At 29.6% G+C, this 14,435-nt stretch overlaps 1 long non-coding RNA gene across 1 annotated transcript in view; it reads left to right on the top strand.

The window, feature by feature from the left end:
* Positions 1–14,435, top strand: part of LOC136796368 (uncharacterized) — a 274,286-nt gene that overhangs the window by 31,406 nt on the left and 228,445 nt on the right. The window contains exon 2 of the long non-coding RNA XR_010844077.1: positions 4,647–4,690. This is a non-coding gene — a long non-coding RNA (uncharacterized lncRNA). The remainder of the gene's footprint in view (positions 1–4,646; positions 4,691–14,435) is intronic.

Raw genomic sequence — 14,435 nt, 5'->3', positions numbered from 1 at the left:
TTACCCCTAATGGAATATAAGTTTAATCTTCCTGATCTTGCCAGCGAATGGCGGTTTTCTTCAAAAAGTGGGTACATTATCCACAAGTCGTAGGAAGTTGTGGAGTGCCTGCTTGTGAAAATGGTCCCTGGAACTACTAAAACTTGGGATTGGACTTCTACAGCCCTCTCTCCCAGAGTTCTACTGATATTTTCTTATAAGAACTTCTATAGTCTTTGAAGCAATTCGGAATTTTAGAATGTGTTATTGGTGCATTTATAAATATACATAATAGTGCTTTTATACAGTGAAAGGACAATAAGTAATTATAGTATTTAAAAAATATTATTAATAATATAATATGGAAAATAGAAAAGTCTAATAACTTTCGGTTGAGTATAAAAATTTGTATTTTAGGGTTTCTCAAGGCAAAAATAATAAATATTATCTTTGTTTCTGCCAAGAATACAACAGTTTAACACAATGTAACAAAACCGTGAAAATAGATGAATTTAAAAATTTATAGACAATTTTATTGAATCTTTTTCTGTTTATTAAAATCAAATTGACTTTTTCGTTTCGCCCCACAAGTGGAGGTGTTTGGTGTTTAGAGCTATCGAGATTGAACAGCCCTGTTGAAGCTGTACAAAATGGGACGAAACGTTGTTAACTATTTTTGTTCTCTTTTGACTGTACCTCTGACCATCTTCATTATTTTTTTTATATTCTAATCATTGTCTATTTTATAATAATACTATTTTTTGCATTTGTATATAATTTTCTTTTCACTTATATTTACATAATTTTAAGCCTACCTTGATTTACTTTTTTGGCCGCCCGTAGCGACACAGTCTTACCAACTTGATGTATATTGGCGGTGCCGGTTCGAATCCGGCCTGGGACGTTGACTTTTTTCATTGAGTGGCGGTCCCACAAAATGAAGAACTTTGACCCCCAACCATGGTTAGGCAGTATAATAGGACTCCAATGGGAGTCTTGGCCGAAAAAAAAGATTTAATTTTTTGTATTTTATTATCCTACTATGTCAAAATATTTTTAGTTGTTGTATCTTTTTAGCCTTGAAGTTCTACAAACTAAGGCGAAACGTTGGCAAATAAAACGTTGTTAACTATTTTTGTTTTCTTTTTGACCGCAACACCGACCATCTTCATAATTTCATGAACTTCATAAATAATAAAGTCAGTCTTTTACGTATTTAATAAAAAAAAAAAAATAAATAAAAAAAATAGTTTTTCTAAATTTTTCTATTTTAAAACAAGGTTTTAAATTAGAAAAACCCAATAAATTTAGGGTTTCAGTCAATAGAGAAAACGTTCTTTCGTTTTCATGTTTTCATTCGTTTTTGTTTTGTTTCTCAGCAAAGTTAGTAGAGAATAATAAACATAGAAATAGTGAGAAATATATAGAAGGAAGGAAAAACTTTATTAAAATATAAAGTTGTGCTTCCCAAGTTCATTGGGCTGCTATTCTCACGGCATATTTATTTTAGTCTAATCAGACAATATTTTTAATCTTACGATTGGTATACAATAATAATTACAAATATTAGTAATATATAACATTAGAACATGACTTTTTTTGTTTCATCTCTTTGGTTCTTTTATTTTTTATTAAACATTTTAATCATATACCTGAAATATGTGATTTGTTAATTAGTAATTTTATTATATCATAAAATAAAAAAATAAATTTAATGTTTAAATAAAATGTATCCAAGTCAAGTCTCAAAACATTCTTTATTTCTTTAAAAGTCTAATGTTTCGGCCAATTCGGCCATTTTCAAGACAATCTATCAAATATTTTTTATTGTACATTCATTTTTTTAACTAGCAAAATTATTATTAATAAAATATCATACTTTAAATACAAATTTACATCAATAATTTAAAAATTGTTTGCAGGCAGCCTTGGTCATCAATTGTAGTCAAATGACCCTATAAAACAATAAAACATTATGGAATAATATTAATTTAATAATAAGTTCTCCTTAGCTCATGCCTAATTACATATTTTGTCACTCCGCATATTAAATTTTAAAACATTTAATTACAGATTAACATAACATTATTATCACTCTCTTATAACACACTCTCTTACACTCAAAATCATAATTTATTTATTTCAAACTGTATTTTGGTTAAAATTCTCATTTATTTTATTATCATTCATATCAAAATTAATTAAATATAGTAACATAAAATTTACCCATGTCTTTCATAAATTAATTTTGCTTAAAATATCTGCTGAGATTTGATTTAGATACAATGTATTTTATTTAATTAATAATAACAAGTTTTAAGAAAGTGAAAACATTAAATATAAAATATATTTAATTACATGAATACAAACCATTGACCGAAATTTTCAAAATCGAAAACATAATATAATAAAAAATTAAATTTATAAAATATTTTTTGGGCACTGAAACTAGCGCATTAAATGGCTTCCAAAATTTTTTTTGTCCAATTATTAAATTTTCCTCAATCATCTGTAGTTAAAAAAAATAAAGAATAAGATACGTTGTTCAATATTTTTTTTTAAAGAATACAATAACGAATTAAAAAAAAAAAATACTCTTTTCATGGAGAGCGAAATAAAAAAAGGAAAAAGGAGATGGGATAACAAAAGGCTGTGTTTTTTTTTTTACTTTAATCCTTTTCCTCAAAAGGAATTTCATTCCGTTTTGAGATAGAAGAACTCCATCGATTCAAGAAATCAAATATCTTCAGATGCAAAAAAAGGAGGTTTCATTCGAAATAGCCTACGATGAAAGAGTTTGTTCTTGGAGGTTCAAGAGGCAGTGTTTTAGATAAAAAGTATCATAACAGTGAAATAGGCGTTTTACAGTTAAGGAAAATTTATTTTAACAATAGTGATTTCCTATAGAATCTGCTCATGTATATCGAGACGATATAAGAAAGATAAGTATTCATAATGTGTTAAATTAAAAAAGTTATCAAAATGTTACCGATCTAGCCCGTACCAAATAGCATTCCTTCTATTATAAACCTAACCACACTAACCCACTGGTTTCTAACCCTGCCTCTTCCTTTCTAATTCCTGACAATCCTCCAAAGCGCCTGAAAAGAAGATGGCCACGATACCTGCTAATGTAAAACGTCATTTGAGAGCTACCAATGGGTATTCAAATTCACTCAAATTTAACTGAGATAAAATTTATTAAATGTATTATAATGTAAAGTCGTAAATAGCAATAAATAAATAAAAAAGTTATCCATGCCAGATATTATAAGTATATGATTGTGAGCAGCCCAATTTAAAGTTGTATTAAAGGCAGTGGAGCTCCTAGTGGATTTTCTGAGAAACTTGTTTTATAACCTTATAACCTCAAAAGGATAATAAATTCTCCAACAGCTTCGTCTCACCATCTTTCCTCCAGCCCAATTTGTTCTGTTTTTTTCATTACTTTAATATTATTTTTATCTATTACTTTATTAGAGTTTAAAAACGTCCTAAACAAAAACAACACAAACTAAATCCAAACTACGAGTAACTAACCTACCAAAACAATAATAGACAAAATGTGATGCTCAGCTGGTCTCTTGGGTGACGTCATTCTACATTTAGCAAACCAAGTAACAGACTCTCAGCCATGTTGAATTTTATATCGTTTTAACATGCTGAAACAAGGAAATGTTTCTCCATTTAACACAACTTTTTCCATTTTACATACTTTAACATGATAATCTACAGATCATGACTAATACCTCTAATGATCTGTTCTAATCTTCAGTTAAAATAACTCGTAAGAAGGGCAGAATTTTTACAGTTTATACCATGGCTGCACTTATCTCAGCCATTGCCATGATAAACCTATATGACAGTTGACGTCATGACGTGGTTGACAGTATTTACTGTCGTGGAGGTAGTGCACACTAGGTTGTCGTGATAGCGGAAAGAACAACTAGTGGCAGTGTTAACATCGAATGATTCATTTTTCGAAGTTACACAGTCCTACAGCTAAAGCGACGATGTGAACATAATTCAATTATTTATTTATTTCATATTTACCTCTGTGGGAGTGGGTACCTCATTGGTAAGGCAATGGACTACTAACTCCTAGGACCTGGATCCAAATCTGGCTGTGGCAAATAATTATTCAAATCCAGGAGTCATAAAATTTAGGAAAAATATTAGATAGTTTCTTCTAAAAAAAAAGATTAGTTAAGGTATAAATGATCGAAATTAATAATGTATAAGTAATAAGATTTATGAATGATTATTCTATTAATTAATAATTAGGAGTAGAATAGTTCTGTGGTAAGGCACTGTGCTACGTACTCCAAGGACTCGAGTTCGAATCCACCTGTGGCAGATAATTATTTATTATCTTATAATAAAATGGGTACTCTTAATTGGGTAAAAATCTGGTGGTTGAGCATGGTTTTGACCAAATCGTCTCCTTGCACAACCGTTGGTCTAGTAACAATACTTCCTCACAAAGTACTGCACCCCTGACACGTCATGGGTTGTAGCGGTACAGAGTTAATTTTTTTTTAATGCATTTGTAATAAAAATTTGTGTTATATTCATTATTTATAAATAATATATAAAGAATTTATGTATCAATTTACTTTTTGTTGTTAATAATTGTATTTAATTTTAATTTTTTTCTTTTGTTTTAGTTTCTTGGATTCTCAAATTCAGATTTTCTTCTGCTACATATTCGGTAAGTAAGTTCTTTATTAGACTATTTTTTGATGTTATTTAAAAAGAAATGTTTCTACATTATATGTGAACGAATAAGACTATACGAGAAATATTTTATCCTTTACCAAACCTGTTTTGATGGATTGATGTTTGCTTCTCTCGTTTCACCAATTCAGGCATTATAATGACCCGAAAACATTATGTTTTATGACTAGTGATTACACATCTCACATCAACAAACTCGTGTTAAACTGTAGTGGACTTATTTATTATTTATATTTGGTGCGTTCTTTTAAAATCTTGATGTGAGTTGTGGATGTACTGTTGATGTATAATAAAATATTTAAACTTCTATGTTAATATAACTTGATAATAATATAAATAAAATGAGTAAAAAATTATAAATATAACAGTTTGATATGAAAGATCATGACTTGTGAAACCTTGTCATTGGCCTGTGGGATTTTTGTCTGATCAATGTAAGCTGTGGTATTTTTGTGGAGTCACCTGTCCACGAATAGCACAGTCTGCTGTCTTCACGTGTCTCGCCGCTTGCTATATCTTCTTAGTAAGGCTACCACATTTATTTGTAATATTATATTTTTATATTTTATTATATTTATGGGATTTTTCATAATTAATTTGGGAGATAGTTTAAGAAAAAAAAAAGAAAAAGCCGCTAGTAGCTTAGACGCAGTCTTACCAATTTGATGTCCATTGGCGGTGCCGGTTCGAATCCGGCCTGGGTCATTGACTTTCTTCATTGAGTGGCGGTCCCACAATATGAAAAAAAACTTGACCTCCAACTATCGTTAGGCAGTATAGGAGTCCAATGGGAGTCTTGGCCGAAAAAAAAAATAAAAAAAAAAATAAAAAGGGGAGAGACTAAAGATTTTGTTATAATTTCTTATTTTAATATCAAAACTATCTGGACATACGGAGTTGAAATTTGCGGCTCCACTAAATCATCTAATTCCTCCAGAATCCAATACTTACAGTCCAAAATCCTTCGTAAAATCGTTAATGCTCCTTACTTTGTCACAAATCAAGTCATCCATCAGGACCTCAATGTTCCATGTGTTGCCGATTTGGCCAGAACCAGATACCGTTCCTTCCATAATAAACTTCTCAACCACCCAAATCCACTTGTTTATAACCTGGCTTCTCCTTCATTACCTAATAATCCTCCTAGGCGTCTGAAAAGAAGATGGCCTCCAGATCTTCTCCTCTAGAAATGTTATTGGAGTTTTATCAGTGGGTAGATTCTCCACATGTTTGTATCATGCCACTATGTCACCTACAGCAAATTTACTTGTATATATGTGTATACAGTTTTAAAAAAATTTTTTTTTAAAAATATTTAATTATTTTAAACTTTAGTATCAATGTGATCAGTTATCTCTACTACTTATTGCCCAACAACGTTGTGGCAGATTGTAATATTTATTAACGAATAAATAAATAAATCGAATAAATTCAAAATCATTCTCTCTTAAAAAAGGAAAAAAAATCCGATTAAGAGAAATAAATACTTGTAAACGAAAAAAAAAAAAGTCATATCAATTGATTTCAATAATCACGAAATTTAATTTCGGTAACAGATTAACTTGACATTATTATCACATTTAGATAATCTGCTCTAAGGATTATTGTAGAGACATTTTTATATTTTTTTAATTCGAATAGGGTGCCGCAAAATATTAGCCCAACAAGGGTGCCGTTTAGAACAAGAAGGGCTTAGATGATTTTTTTTATTTGGCATTCAATCCCTATTAGATTATTTAAATGGGAATCACACCTAGCTGCTATTAAAGATCACTTCATTGTACATTGATACGAGTTTAATCAAAATCATTATTGGAGTTTTCGATAAAATCGGAACCATGTGAAAATCGATAGTATAAAATGGCACTCGATTAGTAAATTTTATCGAAAAAGTTTCAGTAACACATATATTTCATTTAACATGTAATTTCAATTTTGTACTTGCCTGATTACACATTTACACGGATTTGTGGGTTATTTGAACTCAAGTGAGGTCAAATTTCTGTCAAAAAATCAAAATCGAATTTTTTTCACGATCGTTATGCTTTTTGCTTTACATATATTTAATATGTCAAAATGAATACTTGTTTGTTCGTACTTTTGCTAAATGCCCAGTATTTTCTCTGTAAGGTTATAGGCTATTCAAATTTCTCCTGTAAAAAAAGAAAGGTTATTAACAGAATTAACAATAATCTTTCTTGTGACTGGTTAATATCGTTGAAATAAACAAAATTTTAGCCATTTTAGTCTCAAAACATTTTTTATTCCTTTATAAGTGGGCCATCCTCAAGGACAATCTATCACAAACAGCTTTTATTACACAGATGATCTTCAACAATTCAAAACAAATATGAATATTATTGACAAATTATCATACCTTAATACAATTTTAGAACAAAATCATTTTTAAAAAAAATAATAAAGTATTTATTGGAGAAGTTTGTCGGGGGGTGCGGTCAGCAAAGAACAACATAAATAAACGAAACCATATTTATTTATTTTATGCCGACGTTTCGACCTGAGTTTAAGGTCTTCATCAGGGGTAATGGCGTAGAAGAATAAATATGGTTTCGTTTATTTATGTTGTTCTTTGCTGACCGCACCCCCTCCCTCCCCCTCGACAAACTTCTCCAATCATTAATCTACGGTCATCTACACCTCAATAAAGTATTTAATTAATAAATAATTAGTAGTATTTAAAAATTAATTTTCTTATGTCTTAGGTTCAGTTTATACCATATAAACACTATGAGGTTTGGTCTGGATTAATTGAGAATTTATTTATAATTTATTGGCATTTATTTTTATTATATATATAATGTTATTGACCTCTATAAAATAAATATAGATAATAAGTAATTAATTATATCATTAATGCGGTGAGTAAAAAACCAATTTTATCATACTTTCAATTGTATTAAAATATATCTGCATCCTTAATTGTGAAGCATTTCAGGTTTGAACATCACCGCAACTCGATTATTCCAAAATTAAATAAATCTTAATTGAATTTAATTGTAATAAATAATATTTATAATTAAACGAGTCTGAAACCCATTTCTATGTAAATGGAATAGTTTTTTTTCCCCCCACATTGTAATACACGAATTACTTTTCGTGTCTCAATGCCAGGGATTATTCATTATTCAATTGTAGCTGAATAATGAAGAGGAGAGCGAGTCTATTAGCTAAATATTATTAATGGGATGAAACTCAGGAGAGTTAGTCGTTGAATAATGTATATTGCAGCGCTTCTAGCTGCCAAGTGGTCACAGTGTTCATATTCAACAAGGTGTGAACCAAATCCTTGCGATTATGTAAATGTATTTTTTATTTATTTATTTTTTTTAAATCTAACTAAAAAGGTCATTAACGTCTAAGAATAATATAGACTTAGGGGCGTTGCTGAAAAAACAGTTTTTTTGGAACAAAATCTGAATTTTCCAAACTTACCAGATATTTTATACCATTTGAAGCAACAGAAACAGATCAAACAGTATCAATAAGGCTTTTTTTATTAGTATTTTTTTCATATTATAATATAAAATACCGGTTAATATATACACAAATTTTTGTTCAAATAGTAACTCTATGAGAAAAGTAGATTAACTTCTTATAATACTAGAGGCCAAGTGGAGAAAAAAGTTTTTTCACTCTAATTTTAGCAGAAACCCAGCTAAGTGGGTAAACTTTGGCTAAAAATAAATAGTTTTATTTTACTATTTCGTACATGTATTGACTGTCACCCGGGCTATCTTCCTACAAAAAGGAAAATAAATAGTGTAGAGAAAGAAATGCTTTATTTCGCCATTCTGGCCAAATACATCGGGTTGCTACATTACACAGCGTATCAATCAATCCATCATCGGACACAAATACATTGCATATATTTACATGATAACACAAAAAAGAAAGAAAATAATTTTTTTCCCCATAGTTTCCCTTTTACAATCAATTCTAGTCTATACACTATATACAATTAATTTTTGGAGAAGTCTTTCGGGGGGTGCGGTCAGCAAAGAACAACATAATTAAACAAAACCATATTTATTTATTTTATGCCGACGCAGTTTTAGGCCTACCTTATACGCCATAACTGATGAAGACCTGAAACTCAGGTCGAAACGTCGGCATTGAGCTTTGGGGCTCAACTAAACCTTCGTCTTCCTCTCGTAGCTAATATTTCCAATCCAAAATCATTCATAAAATCCTGAATGCTCCTTACAGTAAATGATCTAGCCCAAACCCAAATCAATTCTTCCATTATAAACTCCCTAACCACCCAAACCCTCTAGTTTCTATTGTATCTTCTTCTATTCCTGACAATGCTCCGAGGTGTCTGAAAAGAAGATGGCTTCGAGACATTTTTGTATAGAAATATTATCAGAGTGTTACCAATGGGTAGTTTATCTACATGCCAGTATCTATCCATTTTGATTTTACATCAAATTTAGTTGATGTATTTTTATTTAAATACAGTTGTAAACAGCAATAAATGAATTTAAAAAAAAAATAAAGTTTTGAGATAAAGCCTAATTTTCTGGTTATTGTTTTTATTTTTTCCTTGCCTTACTATTTATTGTTATCTTAATTGAAATAGTTTTAAAGATATTTCAAAGTAAATATATGTCCTATTTTTTAAATCCTTATTTTTTTATTATAACTTAATGCTGATTTCCAAAATGTTTTTACGATTATTTCGAGTTATTATTAATATTCTAATGTTATTTATCATATTTATAAATTACCTTTTGAATTGTTTTTTTATTCAATGAACGTAATGTTAGAATATAGAAAAGTTGGAAATCGTCATCCTAAATCATTTTCATTTGGTGACCTTTAAAATCTCTTTTCACTAATCATGAACAAAAATAAATGAAATAAACTAAAAACAGTCTAATTTTTGTCCAAGTGGCGTTTTCCTGTAGTGTCTATACAAAAGAGAGAGAATAGAAAAAAAAACGGAACCCGTGATTACCGTGAGAGAGGAAGCAGTATCTTCACATGGCTACACATGAAATATTACTCTAATTTCACACGTAAGTATATAATAAAATTCAACTATAAAAAAAAAGGGAATATTTCTTTTCTCGAAAAAGAAAAAATCCTAATCCTTGCTTGTCTAGCGTAATATTTTACATATAAAAAAATACGGGAATATAAATATTCAGGAGCAAAAACCGAAACAGTTCATTCAACTTTTACAATAAATTTTATTTTGACAGTTCTACCTTAAATTGGGAGTGGATAGCTCATTGGTAAGGCACTGTACCATCGGTGTACTCAGAGTGGAACCGAAGGGGGAAGCTACCCCATTGGAGTGAAGATTTTTCAATGAGCGGTATTAACGAAACCCTACACTTAGTACAAGAGCCGGGAAGAATAAAAGGCAGTTATCTCACCCCAATTTTTGATTACTTTAATGAAAACTATGTATAATTACTAGTCAAAACTGATGTGTCTGCTAAGTATTGGTATGGGAAATAAAAAATGGTGGCTGTTTAAAACCTTAAAAAAAAAAACACTATTTTTTCATTCAGCGCTCTATATCTTAAACTACCAACAACAAAAAAACCTAAGAGCACATTATTTAAAGAAGAGTAAATTTAATGAAATATTAGCCCTGAAAGAGCTATTTACGTCCAATAGTTCTCGAGATATAGATTTTTAAAAAGCAAAATTTCTTAAAAAATCTACTGTAAGATTAGTAGTTAGTTAATTTATTTTGAGAAATCTACATCTCAGGAACTATGTGACGTACAGATGTCTATTAGCACTCAAATTAAAGCTAGTACAATGAACTATAAATAAGTTTATGACCTCTACCATCGTAGGAATAGTAGTTTTCATGATATATGCTAAAATAAATTGATTTATAGTTGTTCGGGCAATAAGTTTATTTATGAAAAACTTCATTTCAGAAACCATTGGACGTACAGATGTCTGCCAGCGCTCAAATTAAAGCTAGTTAAATTTACTATAAAAGAGTTTATAATGTTTATCTTTGTAGGACTAGTATTTTTATGATATTTGATAAAATAAACTCCCAAAATGTTAGTTTCTAGTTGTTCTAAAATGTTGGATTTTTGAAAAAAAATATCTCTAGATCCATAAGACGCACTTATGTCTGCTTTAAATGACGTTCTCTTAGATTTTCTTGTGTGGTTCCTACTTTTTAAGATATAGAGCTCCGAATGAAAAATTAAATTTTTTTATCGCTTTGAAACAGCCGCCATTTTTTATTCCGCCTACCTTTACTTAGCAGACCCATCAATTTTTACTAGTAATTATACATAGTTTTCATTAAAGTAATCAAAAATTGGGGTGAGATAACTGCTTTTTTTCTCCTCTAGGGCTCTTGTACTAACTGGTTCGGTTGTTTTTCCACGTTCAGAACATTACACGGAATGACGTTAGTAGCACTAAAAATAACTTTATTCAAATTGTACAAGTAAAAATTCTGTTATGAACGAGTGAAGGAAAATAGGAAAACGTTTTATGACGAAAAGATAAATGATGTCTGTCGTTAGCATATTTTAAAATAACTCGTGTCTTAAAGGTTTATGTACGTACTTACCTAATCACAAGGAATCCAATATAATAATTCCTTTAAATTTTCTTAATATAATAAAATAGTCAGATAATTTTTAAAAAATAATATTTAATGACATTTACATAAAAATACATCTTGAAACTTAGTTGCTAAATTGGATACAGGCTTGTAGAGAAACAACCCATTAGTAGCACTCAAATAAAATTTCCACATTTCACGGTCTCGAGGTCATCTTCTTTTCAGGTGTCTTGGAGGATTGTCAGGAAAGGAAGAGGGAGTAAGGTTAGAAACTAGTGTGTTTGGTTGGTGAGGAAGTTTGTAATAGAAGGGTTGATATCTTGTACGAGCTAGATCGGATACATATGGAAAATTAAGATCTTTATGGATGATTTTATCGGTAACAAAGTAAGGAGTGTTGAGGATTTTGGGTCGTAACGGCTGGGTAAGAGAGGAATTCGAAGATTTAGTCGGGCCCCAAAGCTCAATTCCTATGTCCAGATCTTTCAATTATACTCTCAATGTTTTTCTGAATATAACAAAACGTACAGCCCCTAAATATTCGTAATAACTTACTGACTTAATAATTGCATAGAAAGTTGAAATTATTAATCTCTTAACACTAAGTGATTTAGACAAAACCATTTCTATGGCTTAAAAAAAAACAACTAAATAAGATATAAAATAAAAAACGATATATTTTTTAAAATGGAAAAAAAGTCAGTTAATTCACCCCAATTTTGGATTACTTTAATGAAAACTATGTATAATTACTAGTAAAAATTGAGGAGTCTGACAAGTATAGGAAGGGGGAATAAAAAATGGCGACTGTTTCAAAAACATTAATTTTTCATTTGTAGCTCCATATCTTCTAATCTACCAACAATAATATAAGACCTAATAAAACATTATTTAAAGTAGAGTAAATTTGCTAGAATATGAGCCCTAATTAAGATATTTACGTTCAATATTTCCTGAGATATAGCTTCGATATCTCGTCATAAAAACTACTACTCCTACGAAGATAAAGGTCACAAACCACATTATAGTACATTAAATTAGCTTTAATTTGAGTACTAATAGACATTTCTACGCCTAATTATCTTTGAGAAATAGATTTATTGAAATAAATTCACCAACAATGGATTTTTTATTAAATGCAGCTTTTTAAAAAGCTATATCTCGAGAAATATTGAGCGTAAATAGCTCTATTAGGGCTTATATTTTAGAAAATTTACTCTACTTTAAATGATGTTCTCTTTGGTTTTCTCGTGTTGCTGGTAGTTTTAAAGATACAGAGCTTCGAATAAAGAATTAATTTTTTTAACGTTTTGATACAGCCGCCATCTTTTAGACTCATTAATTGTGACTATTAATTAATTATACATAGTTTTCATTGAAGTAATAAGAAATTAGGGTGAAATAACTGCCTCTTCAGGCCATTCTCAAGGAGACAACATAAAAAAGTTTTCATATTATTATTACATCATTTCCTCACAACATACTAATGCTTTTTACTATACCTTAAATATTGATGCCATATATTCATTAAAATGTTTCTTGCAGGCAAATTTCCCATGTCATAACCATAAAATAAACTAAATATTATAATAATATCACAGCAGTTTCAAACATTGCTTTTAAATTGATTATCCACTTATACAAAATTTTTCTAATTTAAACTTAAAACTTTTTCACATAAATATTGCCTCTATTTAATCTTACTTCATCATTTATAAGAGAACCTACCTTAGGTTAAGGCTCTGTTATCAACTTATCATTAAAAATAATTTTTTACCAATATTGAAACCCATGGTTATTGAATTTTCATTATATATATTGTTTTGCATTCATATACCTCCCTCTCTTTTTTATTTTTTCATATAGACAAGTGCATAAATATGTATATACATTATATATACATCTGTATATGATCAAGTATGTTTGTGTTAATAATAAAAGGATTTATTAAGAGTGTTGTTGACAGTAACTCCATCCACTACTAGCATCCACACAAGATAATGGACCTTTTCAGACTCAACTCGAAGAACATTTTTCTTTTTCAGTCGGAAAATTTTCATTTCTATGTGGCCTAAATAAATTCCTCGGGGGAACATATGGATAGGAAAGATGGCTCCAAATAGCCAATCGGTTATTTTTAGAAAAACAACATTGTTCAAATATTCCAAAGGAGGGAAAAGAATAAAATCCGTTTGCTCGAGAATTTTCGAATTCATACGTTATCTTGTTATTCATTATAGTTCATTTTTGTTGTCTACAGCTATAAAATTTAATTATATCATTAGGTTAAATGTTATCCTCTCTAAAGCTTGGACCTAGACATAATAATTTTGTTTGGTATATCAAATTCTTAAATATGTACCATTTTATTCAATCATGAAGAATATGGAGTATCGCTCTCTGAGGACAAAGGAAATTTTGTCAATGCTAAGTAGGAACAAAATTATGAATCATAAATATATCGTACTTACAACGGGTTTATAAGTATTATAAAAATTTAGGATTATAAACCAAGCGTTTATAGATAAATACAAACATCGCTATGGATGAGTTTGCTTATACTATATTATATTTTAAAAGAACAAGCATTAATATTATAAAAAAGGCTCATCCATTTTTGAAGTTTAAAATTTTTATTTTATTATATTTTCTATGTCAAGAGAAACGCCTAAGATTAATTTATTTCATCGGACATTAAATCCTTTGATTTTATCACTTTTCAAACAAAATTTTAAATCACAAAATTTATAATTAAACCGTACCACTGACGGTCAAAATAAAACAAAAAATATTTACAAATATTTATTTCCCGACGTTTCGCCTCACTTTGTAGAGCCCATCAGGGCTAAGAAGATACAAAAACAACTAAAAATATGTTGACATTGTAGAATAAAAAAATACCAAAAGGTAAATTAAGGTAGGGTTAAAATTACATAACTATGTGTGAAAAGCACATTATATATAAATAAACGAAAAGAAGAAATAAAAATACTGGAAGATTATTGATTGACCGTGTGTAAAGATGAAAGGAATATGGTCCGAGTGCGGTCATAAAAACTCAAATAGTAGAATTATACTATTTTATTGAGCCAACGTTTCGCCCCACGTTGCAGGGCTTCGTCAGGGCTAAAAAAGATAGAAACACATA

The sequence above is a fragment of the Halyomorpha halys genome, unplaced genomic scaffold, assembly GCF_000696795.3.
Source record: "Halyomorpha halys isolate HHAL.00 unplaced genomic scaffold, Hhal_1.1 Scaffold21.1, whole genome shotgun sequence".
Taxonomy (NCBI): Eukaryota; Metazoa; Arthropoda; class Insecta; order Hemiptera; family Pentatomidae; genus Halyomorpha; species Halyomorpha halys.
Note: the sequence above shows the minus strand (reverse complement) of the source record. Positions and strands in the feature narration are given on the sequence as shown.